The 19718-nt window shown below is 40.4% G+C and overlaps 1 protein-coding gene across 20 annotated transcripts in view; it reads right to left on the bottom strand.

Moving 5' to 3' along the window:
- MAGI1 (membrane associated guanylate kinase, WW and PDZ domain containing 1) overlaps nucleotides 1-19718 on the bottom strand; it is a 705209-nt gene that overhangs the window by 188727 nt on the left and 496764 nt on the right. The gene's annotated exons all lie outside the window — the stretch shown is intronic.

Below are 19718 nucleotides of genomic sequence, written 5' to 3'. Positions count from 1 at the left end.
CCTTGAGTAGCTGGGACTACAGGTGCCCTCCACAACACCTGGCTAATTTTTCTATTTTTAGTAGAGACTGGGTCTCTCTCTCTTGGTGAGGCTGGTCTCCCAACTCCTGAGCTCAAGGGATCCTCCTGCCTTGGGCTGTCAGAGTGCTGGGATTACAATAGTGACCTACCGGAGGCCGGCCCACATCTTTCCTTTTAAAGACTCAGAGAGGTTAAGTAAACTGCCAAAAAACACTCAGCTAAGAAATGTTACAGCCCCAGTCAGTCCAAGTTCAAAGTCTGGGATCTTAGTCTTCACCATGCTACTGACTTTTGTAAACTTTCAAGGCCAGCAGGATATCATGCCCCTTTGAATATTGGAAGATATTTTACCTCTTCATTAGCAAGAATAAAACTTGAAAAAATTTGGACTCTTTGACCAACAAAATCGCCCAAAGCCCCCTTTGAACAGTTCTCCGTTTTGATTCACATATAATTTCAGCTCTACAATTTCAGCTCTACATTTTCAAGTGGCAATAGGGAGTGGAGCATTCCTGAGAGCGATGGCCCCCAGCAATCACCTCCCTGCCTGAATGGCAAATCATCTCCCAAGAAGAAAGCCAAAAAGCAATTATTTGTTATACCTTGCATAGTAATACAGTGACTTTTCCATGTGCTTTACTGAAGCAGGGGACAATAAAATCTATACCGAGCATCTCAGGCAGGCTTCCCTTTGAGGGTGTGGAAATACCTTAGCTCAGAGAGTAACATCACATTTACTCTCCTATGTCTTTTTTCTTATTTTTCTTTTTAAGCAGCCAGAGGAAAAATTTGACTCGATAGGCTCCCCAAAGCAAAACTGGTATACTTTCCCTATGTGCGGCTCATGAGAGGACGAGATGAGCCGGAATCTGGTGAAGATGTGGAAAAGGAATGTGTAAGTCATAACTCAGAAGGAGGCAAGGGAGTGGAAGATGGTGAGATGGATACTCCCGTCGGAGTGAAAGTGATTTTCAATTTCGGATAATTATATTAGGTCATTCAGTGTGTGGAATGGAGTGCCTGTAGTACATGGCTTTCCTGCTGAGAGGGTTCTCAACGGCTGAGTGTTAGGAGGCAGAAAGCCTGTAATTAGAAGCCCTGAAGTACTCACCCTCTCTGATGAAGAGGACTGAAGTGTGCCTGCCCAGGTAATAGGGCTGTGTGTGTGCCCGCACGCGCTCCTTCGCAAATGCACCTGTTCGTGGTGGTGTCCTACTTCCCAACATTAATATCTAACTGTGCAAAACCTTGTAAGTTTCAGGAAAGCATGTAAGACTTCAGGAAAAGGGGAATTAATTGCAAAGGGAAACGAAGAAGCCATATTACTAGGCTCCAAAAGAATGTGATTTAGAGAAAGATACTTGAACCCACATCCAAAAAAGCTGATATTTAACATAGGAGTGAGAAATCGGCTTATCCTTTGAAACAGCCAGCAAAATTCTAACCGCTTTCAGATTGTGAGCCCAACAACTTTCTGGTTTCATTTGTACTTGGGGTAATTTTCTCAGAAGCCCTCTCATGGCTAAGGGAACAAAAAAAATGCCACTAGGAATAAGAAAGCGAGGGCTTGATGGTGAGATCATCCTTCTTTTGTCTATCTCCACTCATATAAAATAGGATTCCTTTGAGCAGATCTAGCTTTTCTTGGGCCTTGATCCTCTAAATTACTTACACTGAGAAAGGCTTTTGAAAACTGAAATTTACACCTGCCTAGGAGGGGGAAGTTTGGGAATCTAATTTAATTAATTCCATAACCACTCCTGACACAGCTAATATGAACCTTCAATAGATCTCCATCAGATGTACATGTTGTATCTTGATAAGTATTATGAGATGATTTCATACGTTTTGAGTAATACTCTGATGAACTTCTATCTCCTGTTCAGAGACGGTAAACATAAAGTTTCTCCAGGAGAGGGAACTACATCCTCATGCAACTTGTGGTTTTTGCTGGTCTGTTCAGTGCAGTAATATATCTAAAGGGACGTTTAGTCATCACCTCAAACATAAATAGCTGTCCTTGACACTCAAAGAGAAAGAAAAATTAAAAAAGATCTTATTTTATTCACTAAATTGCATTAGTACCATTCTATTTCACACAATGACACTGGGTTGTTGGTTTGGGGGGTTTTGTTGAGCCCCTCCAGCTGGATGGAAAAGTCTGATTTAATCTCTTCTATCAGCTATGCATGGCATAACAATATTAAGTCATACATTTGGAGTTTGAGTAGCTAGAGGCAGTTTCTACATCAAACTCAACTGGCCACCCAGAACTTAACTTTCTCTGTGGTAGGTATGAATCTTATACTACATTTTGGTTGTTGGTGTTTTTTTTTTTTTTTTTTTTTTTTAAGCTCATTATAGTTCTAACATCAAACAGAATGAATTCAGTTTAGATTTGGAATTTTTTTTTAGAATGTAATATCCTTTCTCCTATATTTATTTATCACATATTTAAGCACTTCCTATGGGTTGCATTGTTCTAGACAATGGAAATGTACCAGTGAACAGATAAAAGGCTCTGCCTTTGGGGTGATGATACACCTGTGTCTAACTAGAATCCTAACTCCAATATTGCAAACATACATAGTGTTGCCCCAGAGTTATCAACACTAATAATGGCAGTCCAGAAAATGACTCAACAGCCCAGAAAAGTTTGTCCTTGGTTTTAGGATATGCTATCTATTTTTTATATTGACTTTCTCATTGATTTCTCAATATGAATAAGGATACAGACTGATGGGGATGAGCAATGGCAGACCTTGAACTGTTAAGTCTTCTGTCCTTTTTGATTTAATAATAAATCAAAAATTATTCTGTGACTTTAAGGTAATTCTCAATTTTGATAATTCTGAGTTTCATTTGTATTTTTTTGTTCTTTTATTTTTGGAGATGGGGTCTTGCTCTGTTGTCCAGGTTGGAGTGCAACAGCACAATTACACCTCACTGTAACCTCACACTCCTGGGCTCAACGGATCCTCCTGCCTAAGCCACTGGAGTAACTGGGCTTATAAGCATGCACCATTAACATCTGGTTAATTTTTAAATATTCTGCAGACAAAGGGTCTTGCTATGCTGCCCAGGCTGGTCTCAAACTCCTGGCCTCAGGTGATCCTCCCATCTCAGCCTCCCAAAATGCTGAGATTAGAAGTGATGAGTCACCTCACCCAACGCTCACTTATATTTTTAAATGGAGATATTAAGAATACTTTGCTTATAGCCGGGTGTTGTGGCGGGCGCCTGTAGTCCCAGCTACTTGGGAGGCTGAGGCAGGAGAATCGCCTAAGCCTAGGAGTTGGGGGTTGCTGTGAGCTGTGTGATGCCACGGCACTCTACCGAGGGCGATAAAGTGAAACTCTGTCTCTACAAAAAAAGAAAGAATACTTTGCTTAAAGTACTGCTATAAAATGAGAAAATATAAGCAAATCATTTGGTCTACAGCAGTGTTTCTCAAACTTTTCTTCATTATTAGTAAATATTTTTTCTCCCTCCAATCAAAATTCTTTCTAGTCAATTTTAATACCACAAATACAGAGTATGTCTGTTTAGATATTATAGATAGATCTATACTTTATGCATAAAAAGAAAATCTAAGATGTTTTTCACCCTGCAAGAACCAATGTTCACCCTTTAGGGGTGATATCGCTTCCCCTTGAGAAGGTGTGGCCATGAGTCACTCTTGGACTCTGTGCAATAGTGCCTGCTAAATCTAAGGAAATGTAACACTAATAATAATGAAGATGAAATGAACATAAGACTCTACGTCCCTAGTCTAGATAAGGTCAGAGTAAAGGCTGGTGAAAAGATGACAAGGAGCACATAACTGATACCCAGGAAGCTAAAGCCAGAGTCCATCAGCATAGCAGGTAGCACCAACCTGGAAGACTTTCTGACTGATGGGAAAAGGCAAGACTCAAAGCAAAGGCAAATGGACAAGGGCGAGTACAAGCCAGCGAAAGCCACCCATCAATTGCACTCGCAAAGAACTAAGGCAACACCAAAGTGGTCCAAGATAGATATTTCTAAGCACAGTTTCCTTGCTTGAAAAATCCTCTTTCCACTCTTTTGCCCATCCAAATCTCACCCTAACTCAAACCCACCAAAAGTTCCACTTCCTTCATGAAGTCTTTCTAGAACAAAGGGCTCTCAGTCATCAGGTAAACCTGAAATGAGGGACATTCCACACAATAACTGACCGGAGCACTTCTTCAAAAGTGTCAACATCATGAAAGAAAACCTAAAAGTGTCAACGTCATGAAAGAAAACCTAACAGGTACTGTCCCAGATTGGAGATGTGACAACTGAATGCAATGCAGGATCCTAGACTGGATCCTGCCACAACAACAAAAAAGTGGGGGAAATGGTTAAATACAAATAGTCCAGTGCTATTTGTTGTGCCAATGCTAGTTTTGATCACCATGCCATGGTTCTGCAATTGTTAACATTAGGAGAAGCAGGGACGAGGATATGTAAGAACTCCCCATGCTATTTTTAACTTTTCTTCACTCTAAATTATTTCAAAATTAAAAGCTTTTTTAAAATAGTGATTTGCTCTTCAACTCTTTTAACAGGTAGGTCTTAAGGGGTAGGCCCTTCCAGAGGCTTGGGAATCGGCCATGAACAAAAGAAGATGAAAATCCCTAACATGACGGACAATGCTATATTCTAGCGATTTCTTCCCCCTCCCAGAACTATGGGGCAATGCCTTTTGCACCTTATCCTGTCCACCACTGGCCTGCTGAATTTGTATGCTTTTTCATGGCCACCTATAGTGGGTGTGTTAAGTTTCTCCCAGGCATGGCATGGCTCTGTGTTCTCCATCTTTCACTGAAGGGAGTAGAAATAGTGAGGGAAGCTCTGAAGTCCATGGCCTGGTGTGCAGCAAATGCCGAGAACATAGCTCGGTACACAGTAGACCTCTGACAGGTGAGAGGAGTTGTGAGAGGCACAAAGAAGTTGTTCAGTTAACAAGTTCCTTGTCTATATTGTAAGAACAAGCAGCTGTTGGTCCTTGTGAATTCTCAAATGTTATAATTTCGTGGTATGTCATGCTTAATTCTTTGACAAGTAAGACTGTACGTGTGTTTCAGAGAGAGACAAAAAGAGAGAACGTGTGTGAGAGAGTTAGTGAATGAGTTTGGAGGATCTGAAGTTACAAATCCCGGTGGACTCTAACACTTCAGAAAATAGCTGAGATTTAAGAGATTTCATCAACTCACTTTAAAAGATAAGAATGATCATCAAAAGAGAAACAGCAAGAATGCTCTGTCACACTTTGCCAGACATTAGCTATTCACACATAAATTAAAACAAAAAACAAAACCTGTTGTGTGGTTTTAAAAATACAAATTGCTTTTGTCAATCAGAGTGGAATTAATTTTTTCTTGGCAAATACTTTCTTTGCTCATCCTCATACCTTAAGCCACCTGAGACATTTACTCTCTGCATGCAGTAATATCGATAATTTCAGAATCAGTATTTGATAAGCCTAGTCCTTGTCCAGGGCACTCTTTATCTGTGAGAGTCACCTCCATCTATCCTATTCTGAAAGCAGAGCCCAATAAATCACCCTGGAAAACTCCCTTCACTGCAGTTCTGAATTATGACAAACCTTCTAAATACATGTCATGTCCGTCCACCACTATTCCTACTGCCAGCGTTCCCCTCCACCATGGCCTTTTGCTGGACTACTAACAACAGCTTTCAAGCTGGTTTCTCTACCTATAATCCACACTGCTCACAGAAGGCACGCAGGTGGTTTTTTTTTTTTTTTTTTAAAGAGTAAATCTGATTATGTCATTCTCTAGCTTAAGTCTCTGAAGAACAAAATCCCTAATTTGACCTAAAAGGACGTGTGTGGTCTGGTCCCTGCCAACCTCCTTAAGTCTCATCTCTCAATACATAATACCAGACTCTTTTTTGCTCTGTCTACACTGGCTTTCCTTCACTGCTGCAAAACATGCCACGCTCTGACCATCTGGAAAAGGTTTTCTAGCAAATCACCCCTCACCCTACCTACTTACCCTCTAGGCCTTAGCTTGAATAGTACCTTCTTAGAAGAACTTCTAACAACCCCCGAGACCGGGAGTGCTATTGACCTCAAAGGCAGCCCTTAAGATGCCCTGTTTCCTGGTATACAGACTCTTGTGTGCATGAATTGTTCATCTACAGCGCATGAGGGTGGATCTGTTATGACCAACATAATGCAGAAGAAGTTATGGAGTGTCACTCCCAAGATGAGGTTCTAAGACACCACCATTTCCATCTTGGTTGTCTTCATATTCTCTGTTTCTCCCTCGGACTTTCTGCTTTGGGGAAAGCCAGCTGCCATGTTGTAAGCAGACCTCTGGATGGCCCCACACGCTGAGGAAATGAAGCCTCTTGCCATCAGCCATGTAAGTGATCTTCAAAGTACCTCCTTCAGCCTCAGTCACACCATCAGATGACTGCAGCCCTTGTCACTAGCCTAACTGTATCCTCAAGTTTCCGAGGTAGGACCACCCAGCTCTACTCTGTGATTGCTGACCCTCCAAAAAATTTTGTGAGATAATCCAAGTGTATTGTTTGAAGTTGCTGAGTCTGGGGGTAATTTCACACATGGCAATAGATAAGGAATATACTTGGTTAGATGCCATTGTCACACCCTCTCACAGAATCTTGTTCCTCATCTTCTGAGTGTATGTTACACGTAGTAATCATATATTTGTTGATCTAAACTGATCAATGTCAGTCACTTCTCTTTTGTCTCACAGTCTCACCATGGTATTTCCAGAACTTTGTGACAGGCAAAAAATAGGCTCTCAAAAGCATTAGGTGGTTGAATTAATTGTCATACCTGTCACCTGGAAGACTTGCCTTCAGTAACTTAATCACCTTGCTAAGTGTGCTTCTGGGAGGGAGTTAACAAGTAACTGAGCCCTAAAATTTCAGTCAGTAATTAACAGGAAAGAACCATGTAAGTCTCCCAGACACAGCCTCATCCACCATTCATTTCACTCTGTAATATGACTTTAATAGAGAACACTGGTGCCAAACTGCCTTCCACCCAAGAGTCAATTCATAACAATAAAATAGCGTCTGATCCAGATCTGGCCAGACTACAGTCTTGCAGATCTATGAAAGTATAGGGCACTAACAAGCCTTTTTACCCTTGAAGGATAATTATCATCTTTTTCATGTTAAGTACAATGTCTTCCTAAGTACTAGATCTAGGTAGACATTACCATTGCCCAATGAGGGGAACAAGTGTCCCCACCTATGTCTGAAAGTTTCCATTTTTAAGTGACTGCTTTTTATGTCTCATGGATGACACTTTGTTGGCCTCCCCCTCCAAATGTAATGACTGTTCATCCAAGTGAAATCATTTATTAAGTAAAATACAGACAGGACTATCACAAAGATTGCTGAGAGGCCATCCACACACAAGATTTAACCAACACTGATGATAGATTTTATTATCTTTTCATATTATCCTCTCTCATTTACTTCCCCAAATTCAGGTGCTGTGGTTAGAGAAAGCTGAAGTTTCACCTTCAAAAAACACAGGCGTTTTAGCCAGCTCTTCCGAAGGGCTGGCTATAGGGAGCAGGGTTCCCAGTCTTGCCTGAATAAAGATTTTCAACTGGGTGCTTGGTTAAAAAAAAGCAAGAAAAAAAAAAAAGCTATTTTAGGACGCCATCCTGGGCACCAGAGGAGGAGCCTAGGAATTTATAATTTTAATCAGCAACTCATGAAATGGGCTGTATTACTAGCAGAAATGCTCCTACATGACCTATAACCACATTCCCTGTAACAGGCTACAAAGTAAATATTTGCTCCGATACAAATGACAGAAAACTGAGAACAATGAACCCTGTAAAGCCAAAAAACAAAACAAAACAAAAACAAAAAACACCTGAGAAACATCATTCTCCAGGACTACTATTCTTCCAGACTAGGGTTCTCACAAAGAAGCAAAGGGCCAAATTATACACACTGCACACTCAACAGTTCACACCGTTTCATAGGTGTAAAAATACCTTACACCTATGAAAGTAACAATACTGATCTACCAAGGCAGAGGATGGAATAATCTTTACTCTTTTCTTATACTATCATGGGTCATGAAAAGGTGGGGTTTGAACACAACTGCCAAACTACTACTACTTTTAACCAAACCTATCTGAAACTTTGAGGGATGTTCCCACACAATTAAATGACTCTAATGTTTTCAGTTTCCAAAACACCAATTATCTACATACTAAATTTTTAAATTGAATGTTTTTCCTTTACTCTCTGCTGAAATATATTTATCTCTAATATTTCTTTTCTAATATTCTCATATTCCTATGGTGCCTATGCACCACATTATTATATTTAATCCATTACTTCTTTTCATCTGCCCCAAACTCCTATAATGTAAAAGACTGTTATTCCCTTTTTTTTTTTTTCTTAGCTCTTTAAAGTGTTTATTCCACAGGCAGCTGGAACCGTTGAACAAGGGCAATTAGAAGGGCATTTGTATGGTAGGTTTGCCCAAAATTGGTCAGCTTTGAACAGCTGCTTTATTTTAATAATATTTTATACATGCACAGAAACCAATTCTTTTGAGCACAAAATAATTTGAACACTGTCATAGACTACATCCAGCTTTACTGTTGTCATGCTAAACAATTTAAGATTCCCTTTTTAAACATCAGAAAATAGAGGCCCAGAGATGTTACAAAATTTGCTAAGTTTATTTGGTTCACGGGTGATAAGGATTTAAGGAGGATTTAAAACAAATCTGACTTCAAAGCTTGTTCTTTTAGCAAAATACCAAATTCTATAGATGAAGGATAAAATAACAAATACCATCTAATAGTGACGTTAAAAAATTGTCTTGAGGCTGGGAATGGTGGTTCACACCTGTAATCCTAGCACTCTGGGAGGCCAAGGCAGGTGGATTGCTTGAGCTCAGGAGTTTGAGACCAGCCTGAGCAAGAGTGAGACCTGTCTCTACTAAAAATAGAAAGAGTAGGCATCCTGGTGAGCACTTGTAATCCTAGCTACTCAGGAGGCTGAGGCAAGAGGATCTCTTGAGCCCAAGAGTTTGAGGTTGCTGTGAGCTATGATGATGCCATGGCACTCTACTCAGGGCACAGAGTAAGACTGTCTCCAAAAAAAAAAAAAAGAAAAACATTTAGTCTTAAGACAAATATATAGGGGATTGCATGGTACGTATCAGTGTTGATTTTCTATCACTTTAGTGAAAATGACCCACCGTTGACAATAAATCAGTCTCTTAATTTCAAAGCGTCGATTATGATGTGCAATGAAAATGTCCTACTTTTAAGGTGGCGCCTGTGGCTCAAAGGAGTAGGGCGTGGGCCTCATATGCCAGAGGTGGCGGGTTCAAACCCAGCCCTGGCCGAAAACTGCAAAAAATAAAAATAAAAAAAAAGAGAAAATATCCTACTTTCACTTAGACTGTGCAATACTTAGGAGAGACTATAACTACAACAAATTCTATAGATAGTTTTGGGTTCCATTAGAAGCCTGTTGCTGTCAACTAATTTAATTCTCACAACACAAACAGTACAGCAGATGCTCAAAATTAACAAGAAGCTGCTCAAGGTATGTAAATGTCAGACCCAGTGGTTTCTCTATTTCCCTAATGGAATCTACCTAAGATTTTTGTTGAGGGTTTATACCTCTAGGCAGAAAAAGTTTTCATATATCTTCAAATACTACGAACAAAACTTGGGAAGTATAACAATGATTTTCTTTTTCTAGCAACTTTTTCTAGCGACTCTTCCCTATTTGGTAGAGCTATGCGTTATAGAGAAAAGAACATTTTTATTAAAATATTTTGAGAGCTATTGTTTCCCTTCCATACTCATATTTTCTCCCATATCCTCAGCAATAAGGGCATCCAGCTTTTTTTTGAGACAGACTCTCAAGCTGTCACCCTCTGTAGTGTGCTGTGGCATCACAGCTCAAAGCAACCTCAAACTCTTGGGCTTACAGGGGTCCTCAAACTATGGCCAGTGGGCCACATGCGGCGGTGTGATTGCATTTGTTCCCGTTTTGTTTTTTTACTTCAAAATAAGATATGTGCAGTGTGCATAGGAATTTGTTCACAGTTGTTTTTTTTTTTTTTAACTATAGTCCGGCCCTCCAATGGTCTGAGGGACAGTGAACTGGCCCCCTGTTTAAAAAGTTTGAGGACCCCTGGAAGCAATTCTCTTGCCTAAGCCTCCCAAGTAGCTGGGACCACAGGCACCCACCACAACGCCCGGCTAATTTTTATTGCAGTTGTCATTGTTGCCCAGCAGGCCCAGGCCAGGATGAAACCCGCCACTGTCGGTGTATGTGGCTGGTGCCATAACCACTGTGCTACAGGCGCTGAGCCAGGGCATCCAGTTTAAGAGTATCTGTGGCTGGGGCAAAGGGAAGTTAAGGACTCCAGCCAAACTAAGGTGAAGGATGTTAGCAAAGATTTGAGCTCTTAAGAAGCTATCCATAAACTGAAAATTCAAAAAGTTCTAGTTTCATATCTTTACAAAGAACAAAAGCCACCACAACCAGAAAAAAACAAGCTCAAGAAGCAAAATTCAAGGCAGTGCTTAACTTGAGTTGAAAGGTTTTGGAGATGCTCAGGGACAAGCTTGGGGAGTGTGTGAAACCCCTAAAGTTACAGGCCAACTTTGGGAATATGCCCTCATAGGTGTTAACTGGAGAGGGTTGATGGTTTCATCTCCTCATAAAAGCCATAAGACCACCCCCCAACAGATTAAGAATTAAATCCTTGTTTCCTCTAGAAAAGACACAGAATCTTAGCATGTATAAGCTGAAACAAACTTTGAAAATAATTTACATCGGTTCTCTTATTTTACCCATGAGAAAACTGAGGCACACAGATTTAAAGGTAATCACTTAAAGAAAATTAAATATGAGTTTCTCCCTTTTTAAATCAAGCCATTGCTTTATAAACTTTATTAATAAACTAAGGCTGAGTCAACACCCAACTGAGAAACACCCAACTCAACTCTAACGAACCTATTCATTTACATGCATGTAATATACTGTGTTCCACCAGTTTGCTAGCCATGGTTTCTGTTGCCTGCAAGCATAGTTCAAGTGAGTAGTGTACAGTAAAGTATTTTGAGAGAAACCACATTCAGATTAACCTTTATTACAGTATATTGTTATAATTGTTCTGTTTTATTATTAGTTATTATTGATCTCTTACAATGCTTAAATTATACATTAAACTTTATTGTAAGTATGTATAGGAAAAAAACTATCTGAAATTTCAGACATCCACAGGGTGTCTTGAAAAGTATCCTATAAATAACTGGGGCCTACTGTATTTTCTAGAAAACTAAATCATAAAACATACCACGTCTTATGAAATCTAAGGCAATAATGAAAATTTATGAAGCAATACGGCCAAAAAAATGCTGCCAATTAAATCACAAAACACCATTTGTCGTAGAATGTATTTTGATTCCTAAAACATTAAAATGTAGAAAGCTATGCATCTTAGAATTGATAAATATGGTATTGCAAAAAATTAATGCCTTGATTTATATGAGTCTTGAAAAAACAGAATATAGTATGCTTCCTTTTTTAATAATTAACAGGTAAGAAAGAACTGTGTAATATCTCATACATTACAGAAGTCCACCTTCTGACATTTTTCAGATCAGCATATGAGGAGTTAATCAAGATTCTTGCACAAAGCAAGATACCATAAAAATTTATTCATACATATTTAAAGCATCTTATTTTAATACATATAGTGTTCACTCTTCCATCCATCTTTAAAGTAGACTGAGAACTTTTTTTTGAATTGTAGTTCCCTATTTAGGACACTATGGTATGTCTTGACATAACCTATACTTATAATTCAGTGTCTATGATTTCTAGTTTGAGTTTATTTGAAATGGTGTGATAACGTAAAGACATTTGCAAAGCAATTTGAACACTTTAGATTTTTTTATGACTTCCTTTTATATTTTACAGTCCTTACCTACATCTAATTTAACAGCAATTTTTAAGCAACAGAACTTTATTAAGTCTTCCTAATGGATTCAAATAAGTTTTCAAGGAAATAGCAGCTCTTTTTCCCTCTAGATTTATATTTCATTGGTTTATATAGTAATTAATTAAATTACATGATCATAGTAATATGGTAACAGGCAGAAGCAGGTTTAGGAGCAAACAACAGAGTATTAGACAGCATGCAACTGTGTCATAGTGGGAACAGACGCCAGCTTTCAAGGTGACACCCAGTGATTCCTACACCTCCATGTATTTGAGCTTTGGTGTCATCCCCTCCTATACAACAAAGACTAGCCTGATACTGAAGAAATGAAGGAACATGATTTCTGAAGTGAGGTCATAAAAGACATTACAACTGCAACTTGCTCACACGGTCTCATACTCTAGTGGAGCCAGTTGTCACATCATGAGGTCACTCAAGCAACCCTAGAGAGAAGTCCACGTGGCCTCCTGCCAACACCCAGTGCTAACTGAGCAGGTGTGGGAGTGGGGCACCTTGGACAGTAGGTCATTCAGCACCAATCAAGCCTGGGAAGCCTGTGGCAACCCAGGCTAACACCACAACAGACCCTGCCCCACAGCCACCTCACTAGCCACTCACTGGCATACTCATCATCTACCAAAGCTGTATGAGGGAGCGCTAGTGTAATGTCTAAGCCACGGAGTCTGGGATAGTTTGTCATTGTTGTCAATACCACAAAGGGCTTTCAGCTTAGATCCAGTTGCTTGTTGCACAATGATCTAAATATTGGAACAACAATGATTATCGGGAAGAGAGGAAGATAACGCAAATGGGAGTTGAGGAGAAAGGTGAATATGGGAAAAATCACGCCCATGCTTATGTAACACTTGCAGCCCTGATCACTGCCAGCCTGTGCTCACAGCCAGACATTTTGCTACAACACCTCCTTTGATGTTCCTCTCTCCTTGAGCCACCTGGCTGTGATGTTCCTCTCTCCTTGAGCCACCATGACACCTTCAAAATTCTACACTGTGATTAGTCCTTGGATTATTCGGGCTTAAAAGAGTGGGTCTCTGAAGCCTATTCAGAAATCTCTTTCACAACAAAAGGGGAGGGAGAGGTGTTTCTCTACAGAAGAAACAAGGAAAAAGTGACCCAGAAAATGCCTACATTTCAAAATATCCAATCTCATCCCTCTTTATATGCAAAGAAAATCAATCAGCAGAAACTATCAACATTCTATTCAAATCTCCTGGTGAAGGCTTAATAATTCTGTTTTGTGAAATATAAAACTGGCCTAAAGCATTTTGTGAGTAAGGATTGGGTGGAGCAGGCCTTTAAGACCTCTAAGGTTACACAAGGGCAAGGGTGAAGTTTTAACCAGGAATAATAAGATATGATGGTTCTCACGTAGCCAAAATATATATATTTTTTAAATTAAAACTACCATAGAAAGTGATATTATGTCCCAGTGTTACAGATGAGGAAACAGAGGTCACGGGGATTAAAAATTTATCCAAAATGCCATAGTCAACCTGACTCTGGACACCCATTTATTCTGCTGTACCCTAGGAGGAGACAGCTGATCAATATACAAAAACTGCTGCCTTGGGCTCGGTGCCTGTAGCTTAGTGGCTAAGGCGCAGGCCACAAACAACGGGGCTGGTAGGTTCAAACCCGGCCCGGGCCCGCCCAACAGCAATGACAACTACAACAAAAAAATAGCCAGGTGTTGTGGTGGGCGCCTGTAGTCCCAGCTACTTAGGAGGCTGAGGCAGGAGAATCGCTTGAGCCCAGAAGTTGGAGGTTGCTGTGAGCTGTGATGCCACTGTACTCCACCCAGGGTGACAGACCAGCTTGAGGCTCTGTCTCAAAAACAAACAAACAAACAAAAAAAACCTGCTGCCTTGGATACAACTATAGTTCAGGAAGAAAGAGGGGAGGGGAGGGGAGAGGAGAAAGGAGGGGAGAGGCCAGGAGGAGGGACAGTATTTGGTGGGACCTTACCTAATGTGCACAACGCAATGGTACATTTCAAAACTATTAAGAGTAGAATATAAATGTCTTACCACAACAAATAAGTAAGTGAGATGATGGTTATGTTAACCAGTTTAACATAAGTATTCCACACTATATCAAATCAACATATTGTACCCCATAAATGATTAATGTGCACACTTATGATTTAATTTAAAAAAGAAAAAAAAGAAACATAACTGCTGCCTTCTCTCCCTTTGGCACCTGGGTACCTCACTGGGCTAGAGCAGGGCAGAGAGAGAAGGCTGTAGGGAGAAATCAGAGCTGAACTCCAGCTCAAAATTAGCAGCCTAATTTAGGTAAGAACAGTGACAATCCACTCTTAGGGTCCTTAGCCTCTAGAACTGAGGCTAAAAAACTACAACAGCACAGAAGGTAGAATCAACAAGTGAATCAAAAACTCAACTCCATCTCTTGCAATCCATGTGACCCTGGGTAAGTCACAATAGACCAACATCATAAAGATGAAATGAGAATGCCAATCAAGTCATCACAAACTGCAAGCACCCATTACCCAAATGGCCCCGATCACTATCACTAATACTTTTGGTGCATATGAGCAGAAGTTTTATAGTCAGATCAAACTGGGTTCAAACCCAGATTTAAGTACATACTAAGTAGATACTACCCAGATACTAGGTAGTATCAGATAAGCTTGGGAGAGTTATTTATTCCATTCCTTAAGAGTCACTATCCTCATCAGTAAAATTGGGCTGACAAATTGGGCTGATGTATTAGGCTGCTATCAGGAGTTGTCATAAATTCAATACAAATATTGCTAGCAACTGTTACTGAGTGCTTCCTTACTGGAGACCATTATGCCAAGCCTTGATATCCACATTCACATTATTAGCAGGGTTGATAAGCCGGTATAGGCTTACCTTCTCATTAACTAGAGCAGACACTGGTGGCTAGCAGGAAATAATAAAGGCAGCTTCCAGCAACAGCACATGTAATACCACCATTTAGGCTCTCATGAAACTGGCAGCTGGACAACAAAACTGAGCTCCTGCCATCACCCCATTGCTGCACACCTCTCAAGGATGCCCTCCTAACAGGTCAGAAAAAACAACTAGAATAGAGGGAGTGCCTGGCAAGTGACCTCCTGAAGCAGGGACCAGCTCCTCTGCCTTAAACAAGGCTACAGAAATGGAAATCTTTTAAGGAAACAAAAAAGGCAGGACAAATTTATTTTAAAAATTCTTCCCTTTCCTTTACAATCACAATGTGCTTCACAAGTGCCTTGATTTTGATACTTCCACTGCCATCTTCTGCCCCTGGTTTTGGCCTCCTTCCACATCTAATCTGATTTTTCTTGCTGGCTGAATAGATCTAGCCAAGGCAAAGAGACAATTAGATGGTGTAAGAATGATTGAGATTAAAAAAAAAAAGATCCCTTATAAATAACTCCCTGCAGAAATCTTAAAATAACTGTGGACAAAGAATTGTCATCCAATTTACAATACTAACATGAAAACCTTCCCCTCCCCCAAAATAAATAAAAATAGTGGGCCATGCAATGGCTATTCCTAAATCCTCTGGGAAATTAAAAGTAGTCACAGCCTCCTCATGTTCAATAGCAATCTAAAGATTTATTTGCTTAACATTTTGATGTCCTAACACCATTCTAACCGGCTGCCAGGGTCTTTAGCAGAGGGACTACTTGTCAAAAGTGCTCTTAAAAGGCATCACTAATGTTTTATCTTCATTAAATGCCTGTGAGAGAGTAAGTCAACTGGCCCTTCGCTGCCAACCAACTCAATACTCTTTCCAAAGGCTGTAGGCCAGGTAAGATGACAACTTAAAAACAGAGATAAGCCAGCAGACTACATATCCAGAATACTGGTTCCCCAGAGAACATACGTGTAAAAATAATAGGCCTTCAGTGGAAGCCTGTCAAACTGCTGAGAGAAAACAGAGATTGTCTGATTTTCCCCAAACCTGGATACCGCCAACAGGTGTCAACAAAAGCTTGCACTCACGTGTCTGCGTATGTGTACATGCACACACATACAATCACATGTGTGTCCACAGCAATTCATTACAGGGTTAGAAACATCTCCAGTGACAACTGAGCAAAAGAAAACAGGTGCATGATTTTTCCAATTCCTTTTTTCACATTATCAGATGCTGCAGACTACAATATCAGATACAGGCTAACTCCAAAACAAAAATAAACCATTTTTAAATCAATGGCCTATCATAATCCTCTCTATTAATCCACAGTAAGTAGCCAAATCTAGCATGTCAACGCAATCAGAAAATACATAGGAATCTCATGGCCAGCAAATATTTCAAGACTATAGTAGCTAAGAATAAAAGATGCAGTAGCCTTTGCATCTATGGTGGATAAAGTTAAAAGTGTTTTGGTTGACTTAACTTTGTAGAGTCTCACTTTGTTCTGTGTGAGAATGTGGTGCAGTCTGGACACCACTCTCATTAAGACACAGTGCTTGAAACAACCGACGCCCCCAGACGTAGGACAAATGGCAGGTAGCTCAAAGCCCATCAAACACTGGATTTGCAGGGAGTCCTTACCAATTACGTAGTACTTAGAAAAATTGGCAGGGAAAAATAAAATATCACACTATTTTAAGTTTTAAAAAAAGGATATAAAGCAAGTTAGGTTAATGTAGGCACACGTTACTACTTATCTACATATATCAAGTATACACTCACAGAAAAAAAAAAAAAAGTGAATGCTATGGAAATCAGAACCTAAACAGTAAGTAAGTAGGATTAATAGGATTCAAGGGGATCTCTATGTCCTTGGTTTTGCTTATTTGTGTTTTCTTTCCCAAGTTAAGACAAATGTTAGTTACATTAACTGTCAATGGTAGCGAAGGCAAAAAGTATACACTTCACACTAACAACCCCAGGAAATTTGTTTCTAAAGTTACTACAGGCTTTGGCTTAAAGCATGCTAAATCAGAACTCCCACGTCCACCTTACTGGGTTTTATTTTGTTGTTTTAGAATGTTGCTCATACACTCATGCTGAAGAGTTCAGACATTTAGCAAAAAGCAACCCAAAATATAATACACAGATTTTTAATCAGCAGTCCTTACCTGAAAGCAGACAAATCTGGCAGGGCTTACGAGACCTCTGAGATATGTCAGAAGAGGACCAGGACACTTAAAATTTTTAAGGCTTCTAGTATGAGATATCCAAACAGGGTTGTAAAAGTTGTAGTACTATCTTTAGAGACACTAAAGAAAACTTTGTGAGGGTGTATGTGGCTGTACATCAACTGTCATTAGGAGACAAAGACAAAAGTCTAAATTTGAGGGCATTCCTGCGCCCTCCATACCCACCCAGAACCTATGAAAGATGTGACAAGGCAGGTCTCCAACTGCCCCTCCCCCTGTGGGGGAGGAGGATCATACAGGCAAGGATGATGGGTAAAAACCTGAACATTTCTCTTACAAGGACAACTACTAAAAATTTAAAAATTAAGAAAAAGAAGTCCTACTACTAAAAGCATTGGTGGAAAGCCATCTAATTGTGCCCCCAATCATTTCATCAACTCCAACTGACTGATTGGAAAAGGAAGGGAAGGAGGAGGAAGAGAAGGGACCAGCGGTCTTCACACACCGCTGTGACACACCCCACTGGCGGAGGAAGAGAAGGGACCAGCGGTCTTCACACACCGCTGTGACACACCCCACTGGCGGAGGAAGAGAAGGGACCAGCGGTCTTCACACACCGCTGTGACACACCCCACTGGCGGAGGAAGAGAAGGGACCAGCGGTCTTCACACACCGCTGTGACACACCCCACTGGCGGAGGAAGAGAAGGGACCAGCGGTCTTCACACACTGCTGTGACACACCCCACTGGCGGAGGAAGAGAAGGGACCAGCGGTCTTCACACACTGCTGTGACATACCCCATCAGCATGTTATATTGACATTTAATTTAGGCTGAACATGGCTCTAGCAAATCTCTTTAACAGCTGAATGTTTCCTTCAAAAGGATGTCAAGTTATAAATCCTGGTGTCACCATCGTGACAACACCAGCATAGGGACCTTTGGAAGCACAGTCTCAAGGGAACCTATTTACCAGGGAAAGGACACACAACTAGAGAGGCAATTAACAAGACAGGCTGGTGAAGGGCCAAACGTCCACCTTAAAACCCACTCTCTGTTAATTCCTCACTTCATCACCACCTGGGTAAGGAGCAGGCAAAGTGCGTGTTGGTAGTGAAGTAGGAACTGTGTCCCCCACTTCATTCGCCTTCACCCCTCCAGCGCAGATCCCACACTTTGCCACAATATCTGATTGGACGAACACACATTTTCTTTTTCTTTTGATAGTGCACAGGAGCTTAGACAGCCTTTGTTATTTCCAGCCAAGCAAGCCGAGTGTTCCCGTGTTATGGTTTGGCAGGTAAATCTGTAACCATGATCAAATTGGGGCACATAATGGGGTCATCTGCGTGAAGCGCTGAGTCGGGGAGTCACTGCACACAGGCACCAAGTTTTGACTTGATTATACCCGTTCTCCGCTCAGGTTGACTGATTTACCAATAGATTTAATTTCTATGGCAGTGTCTTAGATTACAGGGACTACACACTCAAGTCTGAAATGTAATCATTCATTCTACACTTGCTTACTCCCTGCTTTAGGCAAAGCCTATATGCTGGTTCCCAAGAGAGAAGGATTGCTGCCAAGTTTGCTTTCGGGGTTTAGCTACGTTCAGGATTAAATATTAAGTACAGAGTGCTATGAGAAGTCTGAAAATGCCCCATAAATTCTAATTAGTCAAGCCTCTAAGAAGAAGGAGATCTGTCCTTTTAGTGTAATTTCCAAGGGCTACTTTATCCTCCGCATTTCCAAGGTTTCTATGACCCATACCAATGAGTTCATAATAATACCCATGTGTAATTTAATTTTCCAAATAAGGCAGCTAACATCAAACCCATGTTGCTCAATCTATCCAGGTGAGAATATTTTTGTTTGGTTCACACAGTCCATTAAATTCTATAAATAGAATTTTTTTTTTTTTTTGAGATAAGGTCTCACTTTGTGGTCCAGTCTAGAGTACAGTGGTATCATAGCTCATTGAATTTGAGGGTTCAAACTCCTGGGGTCAAAGTAACCCTCCTCCTGGCTCAGTCTTTTGAGCCGCTGGACATGCTACCACCATGCCACTAATTTTTCTATTATTTTGTAGAGATGAGGTTTCACGCCTGCTCAGGCTAGTCTTGAACTCTTGACCTCAAGCAATCCTTCCTCCTTGGCTTCCCCAAGTGCTAGGATTACAGGTGTGAGCCACCATGCCCAGCCTATATGCCAACAAACACAAGTGTCTACAGATGGATGAATGGATAAAGAAAATACGGAACAGAACAGTGGACAAACCTTGAAAAAACTACACTGAATGAAACAGTTTAGATACAAAGGCACAAATTTTGCATGATTCCTCTTACATGCAGTTAACTAGAAGAGTCAAATTCAGAGATAAAAAGGAGAATTGTAGTTTTACTGAGGGCTGGAGAGAGGAGGAAATGGGGAATTGTCGCTTAGTGAGTACACAGTTTCAGTTTAGGATCATGAAAAAGTTCTTGACTTGGATGATGGCCATGGTTGTACAACAGGTATGAATGTATGTCATGTGACTGAAATGTTTGCACTTAAAAAGGGTTAAAATGGTAAATTTTATGTTATATA

This window comes from Nycticebus coucang, chromosome 8, assembly GCF_027406575.1.
Source record: "Nycticebus coucang isolate mNycCou1 chromosome 8, mNycCou1.pri, whole genome shotgun sequence".
Classification (NCBI taxonomy): domain Eukaryota; kingdom Metazoa; phylum Chordata; class Mammalia; order Primates; family Lorisidae; genus Nycticebus; species Nycticebus coucang.
This window is presented reverse-complemented; position numbering and strand designations above follow the sequence as displayed.